This window comes from Rhodamnia argentea, chromosome 3 (assembly GCF_020921035.1).
Source record: "Rhodamnia argentea isolate NSW1041297 chromosome 3, ASM2092103v1, whole genome shotgun sequence".
Lineage (NCBI taxonomy): Eukaryota > Viridiplantae > Streptophyta > Magnoliopsida > Myrtales > Myrtaceae > Rhodamnia > Rhodamnia argentea.
Window position 1 is genome coordinate 830,836 of NC_063152.1, and position 18,897 is coordinate 849,732.

The following is an 18,897-nucleotide window of genomic DNA, read 5'->3' on the forward strand; positions in this document are numbered from 1 at the left end:
AATGATATAATTGTGTTGTAAGTGCTATAACTTGTGATGTCATGATGTGATATGTGCGATATATGACTCGAAAAATATGTGAATGAATCATGTGAAATCAATCAGTAATATGGGCGCAAATCCCTCAAGAACAGGATTTCAGGTTAAGCATGATCTGTGGAAACATCATCTGAGAAGGATTACCTTCTCCTAAGCTGAGCAGGTGAACAAGTTCCTTTCTTTCAAGATTACATATTTCACAAATTTGAAAGCTTTGGCTAAACGGGACAAGCTCTGAGCATCTGACGGAATGTGATGCTCTGAGGAGTTACAACCTTCATACTCGCATCGTATATGAAACTATCACACATATCAATAAGTACATACACTTATAATACAAACTCATCAACCGAGATAGCACAAGTTCCGAGACTGCTCATCATCGTATGTAAATGCATTTTTCGGAACTTATTCTTGCTAAAGGTACAAGGAACAAATCGCTAAAATTATTCCCTAGCAAGATCCTTACTAGAGTAACTTCGCTGAAGTTACTCACCTTTTCTAAACTCAATTACTCATTACTATTGTGGATCGTTTTGTAATCATCAAAAAGGGAGAGATTGTTGAGAAAAATCCCTAGATGGTTTTGAAGTTGACAAAACAATCCAAGTACTATTGTGTTTTGAGATAATGTCGTGATTTACTTGTTTTGCAGATTATCCTTGGGTACGGGGATGCACTTGGATTGAATCGGCAAAAGGATTTGGCTCATATGTTGTTTCTAAGAGTCTCGGACACTAGTTTGAGCTCGGATGATGAGCGGGGATAGCTCGGACGTTGGAATGACACTCAAGCTCCGAGAGAAGTACTTCATGAGCAATAATCAGAACTTCAAGAGGAATACAAACTGAGCTTAATTAATGTATATCAACGGACGTCATTGAGCTAGATCATTCTTGAAGATTCTCAATGACCGAGATCAATCAAGGATGCGGAACCAAGAAGACAAACAAAGACTTTCCAAATGGAAGAAACCATCTATGAAAACCCGAGATCATAATTGTATGGGCGATTTGATCCAAGCGGAGAAGACTTTCCTTTAGCGATCCCCAACGGCTAAGAGATCTTCTTTTGGCAAACATCTCGTCCAAAAGGGTAGATTTGGAGAGATCTCTTCTGGATGTCTTGCAACGACTAGATTAGAGGAGGAAGAGTATAAAAGACATCTCGAAGACGAAGGGAAATAAGAGATATGTGTTAAGAGGAAAAAGTGTTCATGATTCTTTAATAAAGTTAATTCCATTTCCAACACACTTCTTGATCCATCCATTGTGATTGTGAGGAGGTGTACACACGAGTGTTGAGCGCTGGGTTTGAAGTCATGAGTATCAAGGAGATCATGGATCTGTAACCTCCGAGCACTAGTGAAATCCAGCCGATTGGCTATCAGCTGAAGAAGTGGACGTAGGCTTAACTAAAGCCGAACCACTATAATCCCTCTGTGCAGTTTTCCTTATATCTTACTCTGATCACTCTAAATATTTTGTGATAGCTAAATTGCATACGAACAGCGCGTATCAATCCCATTACATATCCTGCATCAATTGAATTGTTTGCTCGTTGTAATATACTCTAGCTCCATCATTTGAGATCTCTATTTTATGCTGTGTGATCTAAATTCCGCAATAAATTCTTAAAATCACACTTTATCACATATTCACCCCCCTCTAGACGAAATTACTAGCCATAAAAAAAATTTACATCTCGGTAAGCTAACCCTAATCCTAGACCAGGCAGCTAGTACCTCCAGAGACACTATTATCTATTTTATTTTTATAATAAACCACAAAATAAAGCACATAGCATGAAACAGCAACACATGTCAATGCATGGCATAACAATCACAGTTTCAAAGGCATAGCTCATCGGATGACCAAGCTTTACGTGTTAGCATAAAACAATTTCATATATCATAGTTTAATTCTCATTTTACCATAATTTCTCAACTTGGTGAATTGGCCCGCGTGAATACGCCTCGGGCTTACCATTCAATCTCAATTCCATGGCCAAGCCCACGTGTTATCATGCTTTAGGCTATAACAATTTTTGGGACCCGTATTTCAACGCATCAAGTTCCCAATGCCATCTCAATGGCCCGTGTCAACATGCTTCAAACTTATCCCGCATGACCAAGACTCGGGGTATAACTTCTCCCCGCATGGCACAAGTCCCGAGGTAAACTCGTCCACGCATGACCAAGTCCCGGGGTAAACTCGTCCCCGCATGGCCAAGTCCCGGGGTTTCACATAGCTGTCGCGACCTAAAAATTAATTTAGGTTAATGGATTATTAGGTTAATTAGATGAATTAACTAACCTAATACGGACTCTCCCAAGCCCTACCAATTCGCAACTTAGGTTTGATTTTTTTTCTTTTGTAGGAGCCGCCATTAATCTTTTTTGGTAGGTAGATTAGATACCTAAATAAAGTATGGGAGAATACTTTATTTTCTGCTAACCAGAGATTTAGGGTTCGGGGACTTAATTATGTTAATTTTTAATTAACACCCTTTCGGTACCAAATTTCATGAAAATGCCTTTTCCCGATTGATGATTTGTGATTTTGATTTCCTTTTTTTTTCGAATTTTTCAATTGAAAATGATGAATTTGAACAAAATTAAACAAAAATGCCCATAATATACCTTTAAATCCGATTTTCCAATAAATCTTCTCATTCCCGAAGATCCGGGCCAGAGCGAGATTTTATCCGCTACATTCTCGAAGATTCGAGCCAATATCTGGATAAATATATAGAAATACAACGTCCCTTTTCGCCAAAGGGCAGAATACGAATTTCTATATTTGAATCACCATCTCATCCCATAAGATCATGGGCGTGGCGTGTGATTTAATTTTCCAACGGGACTAGGCACCGGGGAGCATACATTATAGGCGGTTTTGTTTAAAGACGTGCAAATATTTATTGAATTTTCAAAAATCCTTAGGGGATTCCGGAATTTTCAAGGGCGTATGGCCCTATCCGCAAGGGATTGCATATCTTTTAAACTTATGAAAGATTATCTCTCGAGATCTGAAATTTTTTAGATAATTCCTCGAATTTTAAAGATATATTCAGAATTCCCAACCGAGATACGGATCTTATCCGATATGCTTAGGATTCAAAAATTTTAAATAGAGCAACAAAAGATGTCAAATATTCTATAGATAGGCATAATATCCACAAGATTTGCTCAGAATTCAAGTTAAGCAATTACCACATAGATATTATAAGATCAATCCATATTAACCCAATATTCACTCGACATTCAAATTAAGCAAGCAATTTTCAGAATATTTCAAATCAAGATTGTTACCTAATCCCGAGATAATGTTGCCAAATTTGAATTTCGATGAATTGCGAATCAATAATCCTCGGAGGCCTGCAGATTGGACTGAACGATGAACTCGGTGGTTCATGGGCGGTTATGGAGCTTTCATGGCTGCGAAACCGCTTGAAACTCCTTGAAATAAACTGAATTGAGATGATTGCATCGCCGATTTCTCAATATTGGGAGTGCAGCGAATTGTTGCCCGAAGCTCAATGGCCTGGCTCAACATCTGGCATGGGCAAGCTAAGGCACTTGCAAAAGTTTGGTTAATGACACCTGGAACCACAAACAACACACCACAATGTTAGTGGGTTGGGGTTCATTGGAAATGTTATTCATCAATGGAAAAACTTTCGATGCATGTTCCTTCTCGTTGTTCCTCATTCTCGACGGTGCAAAGTTCGGGCGCTCACCGGGAAGAGCTGTGACAAACTTCGGAGATCGCTAGGTATTCAGAACGGGAATTTGGGCCCAGCAAAGAGGACGCCAAAGTGTTGGAATGGAGTGCGTCGGTGACAAATTGAGGTTGCATCTCGGGGATGGGTCCGAACAATCGGGGTCCGCAAAATAATAGACTTCACCGGATGGGGGCAAACGTGGTTGCTTCAAGGAGATCCCTAGGCAAGATTGATTGAAAATCCGTAACCAAGAGAGGAAAGTGAAATTCTCTAATCCCAAGTCAATAAAACAAAATTGCAATAAGAATCCAGTGGGGTTTAAGAAATCATGGGGAGAAAAACTTCCTGTTAGCATGTGCGAATCGTGTCCTTCAAAGCATAAACTCCCAAGTGTGTGCGAGCCGGTGTCCTTTCCCGAAGAAGTCCATGCCTCTTTGCCTTGTTGTGATCGGGATCTCACGAGTGCTTCAAGTTAAAGCCATCTCGCTTCGATGAGGGAGGTGCGAGTGTGTATTATGAACCCTCTAAGGGCCGTGTCTTCTCATGAATGGGCCCCCTTTGTATGGAGTTCCCCGGAACCGCACTTGCTGGAAATTGTAAGAGCGCCTGGGACGTTGCTCGTTTATAGGAGACCGGAAGTATGGTCGGGATTGCAACTTCACTGGGTTTTTATAAGTAGCTTGCCAAAACACATCGGAGGTGAAAATCTCGTCTTGTTGAAAACCTGCAGGAACTAATTAAAGTGCAATAAAAGGGAAAATCTTGAGATAATACTAAAACCAAACCACTGCACGTTCGACTAGTGGAGAATCGGTGATAGATGCAACGATGGAGCATGGTATCTTTTCCCGGAATGAAGCTAATCAAGCAATCCCAGTTGGTGAATGTTAGGGAAATCGGATATGCAAAGTCGTTGATATCTCTTTGAATTTGTGCAGTCCTCTTCAGATTCTCAACTTGCGAATTCCCATGTCCCCACCTTCTCTCTGTGCGTGGGCGTCTCTTTGAATTTCACCATGGAGACACCCCTTCTCCTTCCATGGCCGTGTATACTGAAGTGTCCGTGGCCCCCTAGACAACGGATGAAGACGAACCAAAGAGACGCCTCTCACATTGGCCGTGTATTATCATATCTGTCCCCCCTAAACCCTAAGCTTAACGTGGTATTTATAGACTAGGGTGACCGTCGGATTAAAAATTCTGATCTTCAAGAGTCCGATCTCATTAAAACTCCTCAATAATTTCCGCCACAAGAGGAATTGTCATGGGCTAGCTCAATTTCCTGCTCTTGCGGGCTTAATCGTATAATCCCGAGCTCAAATTGGGCTTTAATTAATTAAATGAATAATTAATTAAGAGCCTTTAACATTTAAATGAGCATAAATGGGCTGAATTAAATATGAAAATAGGCTCAAGCCCTCTTAGAATTTTCAGTAATCTCCCCATGCTTAGTCGAATTTTCCATGTGATGCCCGGTCCGTCTGCTTGTCAATTTAAGATGAACACAATGATGCGCACGATCGACGAAAAGTAAATATGTAATACATGAGAAATTCATTTTTGGTGAGAACTATGACTAGTTCTCATTTTATGCTTGAAATGGATGATTTTAGAAATATCAAAATTTAGGTGTCAACAGCTGCCCCTCTTTGAGTGGAGGCTCGTAGAAGTTTCGCTCAAAGACTAAAATTGAAACCTAAATTTTGCAAATCATATGATAATTTATTTTTGGTGGGAGTCTTAATCCCATTTTCTAATGTGATAGGAAATAATGCATGCCATGCAAGATAGTAAATGACATGTGCCAAAGCTTCTCTTTTTTCCATATTAAAGAAACCTGCACATGGATCGCATACGAGCATACCTGTTTTACCGGATACCTCATAAGCTAATGATTCTCTTAATTTCCAAGCTTCTGATGCGAGGATCTTAAGGTACTAGGCCCATCTGTTATCAAAGACTTCCCTCTAATGCGAGACGACGCAAGATATGTGTGTCCTTCGAGATCACAAGAGCTATGTCGTTATAAGTCGAAAGAAGTGAAATCAAATTCACAAGAGCTACGTCGTTGTGAGTTGATAAAATGTCAAAATCGCCAGTGCATATGTCTTCACGATTTGACAAAGGGGAACCAAAATCACAAGAGCTACGTCGTTACGATTTGATTTGGATCAAAATCATGGGTGCTTATGTCGTTATGATTTGATGAAAGAGCCGAGAATCATAAGAGCTATGTCATTATGAGCCGACTAAAGGTCAAGATCACCAGTGCATATGTCTTCGTGATCCGAGACCGAAATTATAAGAGCTACGTCGTTATGATTTGATAAGATGTCAAGATCGCCAGTGCATATGTCTACACGACCTGATAGGAGAGGCATATTGCCTAATTTGAACAATATTTGAGAGGAGTACCACCGAATGGAATCGATAAGTACGAAAGGGGCATATTGCCTGAATTGAATCATAACAACTATCATCGGAAGAGTTGTTAATTTGAAAAGGGGTTCATAAAACTTACCTGGGTTCTCCGAATGAATAATCAAGGAACGAGGTAGATTGCTTGTATCATACCTATTTAATCACTTGAGATGAACATGATCAATTGTTAACACAACATGACACGTCCAAAAATTCTTGAATTTTTTTTGTTTACATTGCAAAGTTCCATGGGGATTTGTCAATAAGGAAATAAGTCTAGTCCTTTTAACAAAACATAATCGCATTAAATGATGAATCTATTGTCGGAAAGGACTTTTACTCACTCCCATGGAAGGGTTCAAGTTGAAGAGATACTTACCCGAGGGTTTGAAAGATCACATGGTGGGCATTTGCCAGTAGAACTTGCTTATTCAATAATCCTCGGATGAATTTCGAGACCTTGGGAGGGAACTCGAACATCGGAAATGCATTACGTAGCGTAGAATGTCGGAGGTATCATGTACAAACATATTCAACAATGAGTTCATGCAAAACTATTTTGCCGAACTTGAAATGATTAGAAATAACATGTGTATAATGCAATGACTCATACTATGGTTCATGCATAACCATTCTATCCAGTTTGCATTACCAATCCTGTCCAGGGAGGTTCTCACATTATGAATATCTCAAATGTGAGCTGAATGGGGGGACTTCAGTCCGAAAGGGCTTCTCTCACTCTCAAAAAAGGCTATTTATCCCGTCTGCAGGATTCAAGAAAAATCACTCAATCTTACGATCATCACATTCGACAAGGATCCGAGTAATCTCGCAATTGATACGACCGAGCAGATCTGGAGGTTTTGATTAGGACCGTAATGAGGGCTAGGTCAAAGGTTTACAAAGGGGACTCTAGTTGAGTCAAGGCTGCTGAAATGAATTTCTTCGTCATCCGCTCCAGGTTTACAAGTCAAGAATCCTGCAAAAATGAGAGAGAAATAATCTTGCTCGAACTTTTTTGAGTGATGCTTAAAATCATTTAACTCTACATTAACTCAAGTGCCCTAATCAGAAGAGACTTTGAAGGGTTGTAACGTAGGCTAGGATTGGGGACCGAGGAATAAAAAGGCTCGTTTTGGCTCGGAAAATATATCGGAAGGGGCTTGACGTTGGTGATCATCGCCGACTAGTCACCGATCTTGGTCTTCCGGATATGTCTTCGTAAAGAATACCATCATTGAATGAGGGATGGTAGTTTTCTACTGAAAATTGCACTTTACAAACTAACTTCTTGGGGAGTCTTCTTCACAACAAGTGTCTGTCGGGGATTTGCAAGAGACACAATGCAAACATGTACATGGAATTTACAACTTAACATGCAAAAATGTATATTCAAAATTCAGAAGTACTTTACAAATGAATGGGCATTGGCCTTACTTTTGGTAGGCACTTTGTTTTTCCTATGCTCGAAATTTTCTATGAGATCGGCCTTTGCTTTTCTTACTCCCGACTCTCATTTTTATTTTTTTTTTTTCCTTTTTTTCGAGAAGAGATTTTTTTTTTCTTTTTCTTTGACAGCTCTTCGACATCTCTCTGTTTTGCTTTTTTTTTCTCTTTTTCTTTTCGAGAGTGGGCCCTTCTCCTTTAGGCTATATTTGCCTCTCCTTTTTTTTACAATCCCATGATTTTGAACCAAGAATTACAACAAGAACAAACATTTACAAACAAAAATTATGTAAAACATAAAAAATCTAGCATACAAGAAATGAGTCCATTCGGGAATTCTCTATTGACTCGACCATCTCCAACTCTGCTCCTTGGGAAAATGTTATCTTCGTCTTGGAGTGAGCAACCGATCACCAAAAGAGGTTTAAGAAAGGAATTTGCAGGCTCAAGTGGGCTATGCAAAAGACATAGTGTGTAGAATAGAGAAATGAATGATCTTCATCATCCTAAGGCACTTGAATTAAAATTCGAGTATAAATGCAAAGAAATACCCAAAGATTAATGTTAGTCCGAGCAAGAAAATTTCTAACCATTTACCTTGTGTTGCTGCTGGAATTACCTTGTCCGGACCCCGATGTGGAGTGGTTCTTGACGGGGGTAAAGAAATGAGACTGCCGTTTAAATGGGTTAATCAAGGGTTAACTTGTAGTGTTTGGAATAGAGAACTGAATGCCTCTGTCATTTCAGCTATCGTACCTTTTGCGAGAAAACCCTTTGCCTTGTGAATGCGGAACCTAGCTACTGCTCAACTCATTGGGGATTATAACGCAGGACATGTGTAGAAATGGCTTGCCTTTCATCATCCTGTCATGCCCCATTCTTGTTCATTCAATGTATCACATGCGGTTTTACTCCCCATTCGGAATTGGTAAATTAAACATGAAAAACAATCAGGCATAGATCATGCAAAGTGAGAGCATTTTTCAAACGTGCAAATGTGGCAATTCTCAAGCATTAATCATGTTTCATGAAAATCTTATGCATTTTGCTTAGGAAACAGACTATGAAAGAATGCAAGAAAATTATCGGGAATGAAGAAACTCGAGTTGTCTCAGAACATGTAAGTGGATTGGGTTGGATGAACACTTGAGATGCTCTGGTTGCCTCTGTTCACTAGTGATGTAGTCATATGATCCCGTAAGAAGGAAAATGTCATCTTCTAAATCGCACAATTCAGGAAAAAAAAAATACCCCCTTTACAAGTCGGGGTACGCTATCAATTTGCCCCATTTTCAATCGGGAGGGGTTATGTCAGATGATCATAGCTTTGCTAAAATGTAGGATTGCCACGGACATAGCCGGTACGGGGAATTCGGTTTTGAGCTTTGGCAAACAGTTTGTTTTCACGCTTGATCCTGCATAGCAAACTGTCCATGAATAGGGTTATAGAAAGATGAAATGAGCAAAAATTTGAAGAGCTTCTGATGGTCGATTTGCTTCGGCGAGAGCAATCATAGACATGTCTCCAAGCTTAATGCCTGCAAAAAGGGAAATAGAAGGTTATATTCAGAAATGATCGGGCAAGGCAGGAGACACTCCCTTTGAGATTGGGCGGTCTTGGTTCGTCTTGTCTTTCGTTGACTGACATAGCATGATCAACGGATCGGTCGAGGACGAAGCATGGATTTGGTTCGACTAGCCAATGGATTGGTGCAGGAGTTAGCTAATGTGCTGCGACTAGTGAGTTGATTGAGGGATCGGGTAAGGATTGCCCCAAGGATCATCATTTGGGCTAATCGGGGGATAACCAAAAGTAATGTCGATCGATACAAGGGTCGCCGAACATTTGATCGGCGTTGATGATCGATGAACGTCCGGCTATGGAGCTACCGCAAGCAATGGATGAGGGCGAAGCATGGATCTGCCTCATATGGTCAAAGAACTGGGATCAACCAAGGATTTTTAACTCAATCATGAGCTTCGTAGCTCAATACTTATACGTGAGGTTGCCTGGTGGTCGGCTGGACCTCATGCACTATTCAGGTTGTGAATCTGCCTCCTGCCCCCTAGATTAATTCTGAAACATATAGCACATAGATCAGTAAGACAAATAGGGTTAAACCACATGTCAACTAATTCTGAAGATTTTCCTTGAAAAACTCTTTTGTTTTCGAAAACCTTGGAACGAGAATTCTTGATAAGCCCAACCCTCGGTGCTTACCGTAGATAACAAATTGTTCAATCGTTGGTTATCATCATCAGGTTGGTTTGGGATACTTCATCAAGATTTCAAAATAATGAAAAACTTTTATAATTTCATTGATGAATGAGTCAATCGAGTTACATCCTATAGAAAAGGGAGATCTTAAGATGCAACATGAAAAGAAAAACCTAAGGAAGCAATAACATGTCCCACACAGGGGAATGCATAAACTTAAAAGATATTACTGATTTGGATCTACGCCCACTTCCTCGGAGATGAACTCTCTTGGCCTTTAGTAGAGCTAACCGTCCCACGTGTTCTAGGTAGCAACGTGAGGAAAAGCATTATGACTCGGAGGTGTAGAATATTTAACTATGAAGTTGTATCCTCCGCTCGGGTGCCCTAAAGTATCCCATATCTCCTTGTTGCCTCCATCTTTGGCCGGATCTGGATGTTCCAACCAAATGCTTGGGACTACTAGCGAGTCTGGATTTCCACGACAATATTCCCAAATACGGAACATGAGATTCCTCGCATCAATCATATCTTGGATCTGTGTCTTCAATGTGAAGAATTCTTCCGACGAGTGGCCGGCACAGCCAAAATGGAAATCACAGGATTTGCTTGGATCCACACTTCGTGCATCTTCGGCCACGAAGAAATCTTCCTCCCTTTGGATCAGTCCCTTTTTCAGCAATATTGGCCAAAGTACAAACATCGATTGAGACAGTTGAGTAAATTCTCAGAAATCGGAGATTGATCTTGAACTGGCTATTTTCCATAGGCACTTGAGTGACATGTTGTTCATTAGGAAAGATGGGACCAGAATACTGGTTGAACCCGATCGGGTCGGGGAGAGTCACTAGATTCGGAGCAGGTACACCACAACAGGAATTGGTGTTGTTTGGAGGAGATGTCTGCTTCGCCTTGATCAGATGTTTCAAGAGATAACCCATCCATCCAATGAGATCAATTAGATCGTTCATTCATTCGTTCGACTCTTTCACTCGCTCTTTCACCTCTTTTATCCTCTATTTCATCCGGGCCAATAGTTTGGCGGTTTCATTGGTTGGTCTCATAGCCACAGCGCTGGCTTGGTAGATAGGAGCTGGTGATGGGGAGTTCAAGCTAGCGCTAGTAATGACAACATCCTCTAGCAGCATGGTGTCACCGGGGACATGCTCGGAAGCCTTCTTAGGATTGCTTGCGGGAGGGGTCGAAGAGACGACGTCCCGAGGTGTTGGACCGGTCGGGTGCTTAGCAGAACAACAGTAGTGGCCATTATACGTTCCACCATCTGGCTCATCATACCCTCAAACCTTTGGTTCATAGCCTCGAATTGCTCCCGCAGAGCTTCTTGGACCGCGTTGTTGATTTCAGCTTTGTCTGCCATTTTCTTAGCCGGAGAGCGGGTGACTCATGGGGAACCCATGATAGATTACCTTTAAGGGAGGGTCATATGATGAGTATAATGTGTGAGAGACGTCGAGTCGATCCATGGCTATACTAGACTCATGAACACTTGACTCGTGACCCTGACCTGCAGGTTCCAACCTCATCGGGTTTTGGGAAATTATTCATGAAAAATCATCCGGTAGTGAAAATGGTTTGAAAATTTACCAACTTATAGAAAAGAGACTAATGAACAACTTTTGTGTTGGACGATCGAGCTAGATCTGAGTGGACCAAATCAGTTTAATGCGTCTTTGTGAAAAATTACATTCAGAAAACTGTTTCGTCCACCTGCTGTTAAAAGAACGAAGGGGTCCCTTAAACTGAGAATTTAATTCCAAAATTTTGTAGGCTATTATTCAAGACATCAACCTACAACTTTCATGTTTGGTAATTTAGCAATGCGGCACGTTTACTAGTAGTAAATCGCAAAATGAATATGTAGTCTGAGAATGTGCAAGATCCCAGCCTGCTTGACTCCAGCCATTAATTCCATGATAAATAGAAAACACACTGGATTACCATAAAATTTTTGAGACTATGGTTCAAGATCTTACAAACATTTTTCGTTTGAAGTGAGGAAATTGAATCCAACATGAAAGGGGCGTAAAAATTCGTACAAGACAGCAAGGTCAGAATGAAAATAGAACTGTTTTGTTAATCTAAAAGTGTAATCAAAGTATGACCACCATAAAATCCAAAAAAAAAATCCTAAACAAGAGACCTAGGAATGTAAAGATACAAGTAAAAAGACGGGACTCGACAAGACCACAAAGACAAACTAATTTGCCATGAACCGACTCAGGAAATAAAGGGAGAAAATACATGTGCTAACATGATGATCATGAGTTCAAAGACAAGCGGAATGACATATGCATGCTTTATTAGCCAGGTGTTTTAGAGCTTTCGGGGCCGAATCTGACTTAACGATCTAAGTCGTATCCAGCACCTCTTGAGCTTGAGGGATGTCGGGAAGTCCTCTCATGCCCGTAGATTCAGGCCGGAGCGAGGAATTCTCAACATGATCGGGGTCGAGGGAAAGGTCATCCATTCCTCCATCCCGAGGCCGGGCGGATCCTTACCCGGATACCATCTTAGGTTCAACTAGCATTTTAGGGTCCAATGCAGTATCATGAATCATGCACGACAGGTATAATTCACTCAATCATGGTATTTTATAATAAAATGAAATAATTAAATTAAATGCCAAAAATTAAGAAAACCTGCATGAAAATGATTAGAAAAATCAAGAATAATGGAGCATGATCGAGATATAATCGGATGAAAAGCAATCGAACTCCAAACAACCAGTCCAAAAATCAATCACATTCACAATCAATCAAAGCAAATCACAACCAAACAATCAAGGCATGAAAATCGACGGCTTAAGTCCACCAATTTTTAAGTTTTTCAAAAATTAAAAGGGTTTAATTAGAAAATTCGAAAATTAAAGATTAATTTCCGAAAATTGTTTTGAAAAATTTGATTCACCCCTTTTTAATTTTTTGAAAAATTAAAAATTAAATCCCCAGCTGAGTCGCCAAGCTGTCGCGACCTAAAAATTAATTTAGGTTAATGGATTATTAGGTTAATTAGATGAATTAACTAACCTAATACAGACTCTCTCAAGCCCTACCAATTTGCAACTTAGGTTTGATTTTTTTTCTTTTGTTGGAGCCGCCACTAATCTTTTTTGGTAGGTAGATTAGATACCTAAATAAAGTATGGGAGAATACTTTATTTTCTGCTAACCGGAGATTTAAGGTTCGGGGACTTGATTATGTTAATTTTTAATTAACACCCTTTCGGTACCAAATTTCATGAAAATGCCTTTTCCCGATTGATGATTTGTGATTTTGATTTCCTTTTTTTTTTCGAATTTTTCAATTGAAAATGATGAATTTGAACAAAATTAAACAAAAATGCCCATAATATACCTTTAAATCCGATTTTCCGATAAATCTTCTCATTCCCGAAGATCCGGGCCGGAGCGAGACTTTATCCGCTACATCCTCGAAGATTCGAGCCAATATGCGGATAAATATATAGAAATACAACGTCCCTTTTCGTCAAAGGGCGGAATATGAATTTCTATATTTGAATCACCATCCCATCCCATAAGATCATGGGCGTCGCGTGTGATTTAATTTTCCGACGGGACTAGGCACCGGGGAGCATACATTATAGGCAGTTTTGTTTAAAGATGTGCAAATATTTATTGAATTTTCGAAAATCCTTAGGGGATTCCGGAATTTTCAAGGGTGTATGGCCCTATCCGCAAGGGATTGCATATCTTTTAAACTTATGAAAGATTATCTCTCGAGATCTGAAATTTTTTAGATAATTCCTCGAATTTTAAAGATATATTCGGAATTCCCAACCGAGATACAAATCTTATCCGATATGCTTAGGATTCAAAAATTTTAAATAGAGCAACAAAAGATGTCAAATATTCTATAGATAGGCATAATATCCACAAGATTTGCTCGGAATTCAAGTTAAGCAATTACCACATAGATATTATAAGATCAATCCATATTAACCCAATATTCACTCGACATTCAAATTAAGCAAGCAATTTTCAGAATATTTCAAATCAAGATCGTTAACTAATCCCGAGATAATGTTGCCAAATTTGAATCTCGATGAATTGCGGATCAACAATCCTCGGAGGCTCGCAGATTGGACCGAACGATGAACTCGGTGGTTCATGGGCAGCTATGGAGCTTTCATGGCTGCGGAACTCCTCGGAACTCCTTGAAATAAACTGAATTGAGATGATTGCATCGCCGATTTCTCAATATTGGGAGTGCAGCGAATTGTTGCCTCAAGCTCAATGGCCCGGCTCAACATCCGGCATGAGCAAGCTAAGGCACTTGCAAAAGTTTGGTTAATGACACCTGGAACCACAAACAATACACCACAATGTTAGTGGGTTGGGGTTCATTGGAAATGTTATTCATCAATGGAAAAACTTTCGATGCATGTTCCTTCTCGTTGTTCCTCGTTCTCGACGGTGCAAAGTTCGGGCACTCACTGGGAAGAGGCGTGACAAACTTCGGAGATCGTTAGGTATTCAGAACGGGAATTTGGGCCCAGCAAAGAGGACTCCAAAGTGTTGGAATGGATTGTCGGTGACAAATTGGGGTTGCATCTCGGGGATGGGTCCGCTCAATCGGGGTCCGCAAAATAATAGACTTCACCGGATGGGGGCAAACGTGGTTGCTTCAAGGAGATCCCTGGGCAAGATTGATTGAAAATCCGTAACCAAGAGAGGAAAGTGAAATTCTCTAATCCCAAGTCAATAAAACAAAATTGCAATAAGAATCCAGTGGGGTTTAAGAAATCATGGGGAGAAAAACTTCCTGTTAGCATGTGTGAATCGTGTCCTTCAAAGCATAAACTCCCAAGTGTGTGCGAGCCGGTGTCCTTTCCCGAAGAAGTCCATGCCTCACTGCCTTGTTGTGATCGGGATCTCACGAGTGCTTCAAGTTAAAGCCATCTGCTTCGATGAGGGAGGTGCGAGTGTGTATTATGAACCCTCTAAGGGCCGTGTCTTCTCATGAATTGGCCCCCTTCGTATGGAGTTCCCCGGAACCGCACTTGCTGGAAATTGTAAGAGCGTCCGGGACGTTGCTCGTTTATAGGAGACCGGAAGTATGGTCGGGATTGCAACTTCACTGGGTTTTTATAAGTAGCTTGCCAAAACACATCGGAGGTGAAAATCTCGTCTTGTTGAAAACCTGCAGGAACTAATTAAAGTGCAATAAAAGGGAAAATCTTGAGATAATACTAAAACCAAACCACTGCACGTTCGACTAGTGGAGAATCGGTGATAGATGCAACGATGGAGCATGGTATCTTTTCCCAGAATGAAGCTAATCAAGCAATCCCAGTTGGTGAATGTTAGGGAAATCGGATATGCAAAGTCGTTGATATCTCTTTGAATTTGTGCAGTCTTCTTCAGATTCTCAACTTGCGAATTCCCATGTCCCCACCTTCTCTCCGTGCGTGGGCGTCTCTTTGAATTTCACCATGGAGACACCCCTTCTCCTTCCATGGCCGTGTATCTTGAAGTGTCCGTGGCCCCCTGGACAACGGATGAAGACGAACCGGAGAGACGTCTCTCACATTGGCCGTGTATTATCATATCCGTTCCCCCTAAACCCTAAGCTTAACGTGGTATTTATAGACTAGGGTGACCGTCGGATTAAAAATTCTGATCTTCAAGAGTCCGATCTCATTAAAACTCCTCAATAATTTCCGCCACAAGAGGAATTGTCATGGGCTAGCTCAATTTCCTGCTCTTGCGGGCTTAATTGTATAATCCCGAGCTCAAATTGGGCTTTAATTAATTAAATGAATAATTAATTAAGAGCCTTTAACATTTAAATGAGCATAAATGGGCTGAATTAAATATAAAAATAGGCTCAAGCCCTCTTAGAATTTTTGGCAATATCCCCATGCTTAGTCGAATTTTCCATGTGATGCCCAGTCCGTCCGCTTGTCAATTTAAGCTGAACACAATGATGCTTACGACTGACGAAAAGTAAATATGTAATGCATGAGAAATTTATTTTTAGTGAGAACTATGACTAGTTCTCATTTTATGCTTGAAATGGATGATTTTAGAAATATCAAAATTTAGGTGTCAACAATAGCTCGTTTCCTTTCCACAGCATGGCACAAGTCCCAAGGTAAACTCGTCCCCGCATGGCCAAGTCCCAAGGTTTCACATGTCTCGTTTAGATCCACTAGCCAATTCATGTTATGTCTCTCATTATCGGGGGCTCACGAGCTGTTCTTATCTTTCCTGAGACTTCATGATTGAGTATATCAAACTCAAGCAATCAACATTGCTATTAACATGAGAAACACCATGGCCAAACACTTTCATTACATGGCAAACAGTTCACACATTAAGGTAATCAAATATCATATGACCTTGAAAACACAATTTCACTCTAAAGTAAACACACATTGTTCGACAACAATAAACCACATTGGACCTTGCTCATTGTAAGTATATTTTACCTTGTAAAATCAATCAATTGAAGGCCAAATTCTGCTATTAGTACCCTAACTTCCTAATAAAGGGTTATGGGTCACTTACCAAGCAAATTGGACTAGCTAAATCCACCAAATGAAGCCTCAAGGTCCAACTTCAATCTTTCCAAAAACATAGCAGTATACGGTTTGAGTTCAATTGCACAAATCAGCCATGAAACCACTTCTAAACTCCAATCCAACTTTTGTACTCCACAATAACACGTTATACTATATCCTAAGGTGTCTTATCAAGAATTTCAAAGCCAATTGACACCTTAAATAGCCTCCAACAGCTTCAACCCAAACAGGGTAGCAGCTAACCAAAAATTGTTCTTGCAACAACTAAATTAAATTAGCAATTAAAATTCCTTTAAACTTCAAATTATCCCATAATCTTCTTGCCAATCTCTTAATCCATGATTATAGAGGTCTCACCGAAAATTTGAAGTCAAAATGACACCTTTAAGGCCTCCAATCAGTCTGATTCCTTTAGGCGCGCAAATGGTTAGATTCTGTCCATTAGAATTTACCTCAAATTAGCCATGAAAATTCTTCAAATCTCAACTAAACTTGCAATCCTAACTCAGCCAACTCAAGTGCAATGTGTCTAGAAGGTGTCACCACAAGTTGGAAGCTAAATGAGCTCTGGAAACCGATGCAAGAAGGGTCTCTCTCAAACCGGGTCAGATTCTGTCTCGTCTAGACCTTTATCCATTCAAACAGACCTATGGGAAAAACTACCTGGCCAAATCGAGCTTATAGTATGTCCTTGGAAAGATAATATGATAAGCTTTCAAATGGTGTGGTCTTACCTCAAGGCGACATCGGACGAAGAAGTTATGACCGAATACGTGAAGCGATCAGATAGAGCGACAAGCTGGTGGAGCTAAGCGGATTCTACTCGTGGGAAAGGGAGAGGAAGAAGGGGGCAACGTGGTGAAGGAGAGAGACAAAGTGTTCAGCTGAAGTGAAGAGAGAGAGTATATTTATCACCAATAATTGGGATTGGTCATGATGTGAATAGTAGGTCAATATGGATAATTATCCAAAAATTCATATTTGGTCTTATTTTCATAAATATCTTGGAATTCATTGACCATCATTGACCAATATTTCTCTTCCATTTTTGGCAGCCCATAGGGGTGTCAATTGACCAAAATGCCATTCATCCTTCCTTAATACCAAATTATACCTCCCATGGGCAAAATGGTAATTTCCCACCGACAGTCCAAATTTTTCACCTTTTCAATAGAAATTACCCTCGATGAGGTGACGTCCAATTCGTGTCAAATGTTGACATGCTTCATTATCCATTGCCCAATTTCGAGACCCCATTTCATGGTCGGTTAACTCAAGACTAATCGGATCCGAGCTAGATAAGACTGAAATACATAGTTAGATAACTTCTCATTCATTAGTCTCAAAATGGCGGGAAATTCAGAATATCACAACTCTTTCCCCTTACAAAAATTCCGTTCTCGAAATTTACAATAAACGCAACTACTCAAACAAATGGGGGTACCGACGCATCATCGCTTCTTCACTTTCCCACGTAGCGCTTTTAGTTCCGTAGTGCTCCCAAATCACCTTGATTAATGGTATCGTCTTATTTCTCAAGACTTGCTCCTTTCGATCTTTGATTCTAACCGGCTTTTCCACATGCAATACTCGGTCATCCACTTAAATAGTTTCATAATCCAACACATGGGTTGGGTCTGGCTCGTATTTTCTTAGCATCGACACATAAAATATATTATGAACTTGTGACAAGTTCGGTGGCAAGGCAAATCTGTATGCCAAGATTCCAATCCTTTCCAAGATTTCAAAAGGACCTACGTATCTTGGACTCGGTTTTCGTTTCTTTCCAAACAATGATAAACCTCGCATTGGCGATACCTTAAGGAAAATGTGATCGCAAACTTGAAACTCCAAAAGTTTGCATCGTTTATCGGTATAACTTTTTCTAACGACTCTACGCTGCTCTCAATCTTTCTCTAACGACCTTTACCACCTCAGCCGATCGTTGTACTAACTCTAGGCCTGTTATGCTTCTTTTTCCAAGTACTCAGAAGTCTAGATTTCCTCTCCGTTCTATTTATTTCTACAACCCCTTAGATATCCGAGTTCGTTCATCGCAACGTCTCAATTCCTTTCTGACCTTCGGGTTTGATGCTTCAAGTAGCCATCAACCTAGTCAATTGGTAAACTTCTAATTTAGAAGTTGAATCTCTTATTTCTCGGGGTAAGGTTTGTTCCTCCATCACCAATTGCACGATGCTCAATTTCCAATTATACGCATCCGTTACTTAATTCACCTTTCCTAAACGATATAGGGTAGCACATTCATGACCTTTCCTCCAGTTCCCTTTGGGACGATCAATACTTCGAACCCTTATAATTTAGATACTTGCGAGATCTTCTTTACATAAGCAATGCTCCCATATCCGTAAGCGATTTCATCCATCAGAGTTGCCTCTCATTCAGTTCCTCTTAGCAAGTTGATACTTTATGCTCTTGTGGTATACATAGGCTTGAAACCTTCTTCCACGCAAGTATTGTTT

The 18,897-nt window shown here is 40.3% G+C and overlaps 2 protein-coding genes and 1 long non-coding RNA gene across 3 annotated transcripts in view; 1 reads left to right on the plus strand and 2 right to left on the minus strand.

The window, feature by feature from the left end:
• The window catches only part of LOC125314342, a 396,865-nt gene that overhangs the window by 137,883 nt on the left and 240,085 nt on the right, over window positions 1-18,897 (minus strand). The window lies entirely within an intron of this gene.
• The window catches only part of LOC115730551 (TMV resistance protein N-like), a 322,507-nt gene that overhangs the window by 82,203 nt on the left and 221,407 nt on the right, over window positions 1-18,897 (minus strand). The window lies entirely within an intron of this gene.
• Window positions 1-18,897, plus strand: part of LOC125314344 — a 35,301-nt gene that overhangs the window by 9,531 nt on the left and 6,873 nt on the right. The window contains exons 2-4 of the long non-coding RNA XR_007197852.1: window positions 4,167-4,169; window positions 4,634-4,641; window positions 14,564-14,567. This is a non-coding gene — a long non-coding RNA (uncharacterized LOC125314344). The remainder of the gene's footprint in view (window positions 1-4,166; window positions 4,170-4,633; window positions 4,642-14,563; window positions 14,568-18,897) is intronic.